Below are 260 nucleotides of genomic sequence, written 5' to 3'. Positions count from 1 at the left end.
TCAACCAGGGAGCTTCGTGTGTGCGATCGCGGTTACTCGCGGTGGAGCAACGCGAAAGACAACGCTACGCTGCTACGGACACTCCGCGAGGAAGAGCCGTGCGCGTTTCGTGTGTCGTTAATGCCGCCGGAACTTTTCGAGCCGGTCGACGGACACGCTTTTCGTATTTATATATACCTTAACGGTATGAAAGATCAAATTTTGTTCTCATTCACCCATAACAGCGGCTTGTAAGGCCGCTTAGCCCTGACGCTAGACCG

The 260-nt window shown here is 53.5% G+C and overlaps 1 non-coding gene across 1 annotated transcript in view; it reads right to left on the bottom strand.

Moving 5' to 3' along the window:
• Positions 1-11, bottom strand: part of LOC139110798 (small subunit ribosomal RNA) — a 1,917-nt gene extending 1,906 nt beyond the window's left edge. Inside the window, exon 1 of the ribosomal RNA XR_011547057.1 lies at positions 1-11. This exon is cut by the window's left edge and continues 1,906 nt beyond it. This is a non-coding gene — a ribosomal RNA (small subunit ribosomal RNA).
• Between the last annotated feature and the right edge of the window lie 249 nt (positions 12-260).

Source organism: Cardiocondyla obscurior, linkage group LG21, assembly GCF_019399895.1.
Source record: "Cardiocondyla obscurior isolate alpha-2009 linkage group LG21, Cobs3.1, whole genome shotgun sequence".
In the NCBI taxonomy this organism is placed as follows: Eukaryota; Metazoa; Arthropoda; class Insecta; order Hymenoptera; family Formicidae; genus Cardiocondyla; species Cardiocondyla obscurior.
Note: the sequence above shows the minus strand (reverse complement) of the source record. Positions and strands in the feature narration are given on the sequence as shown.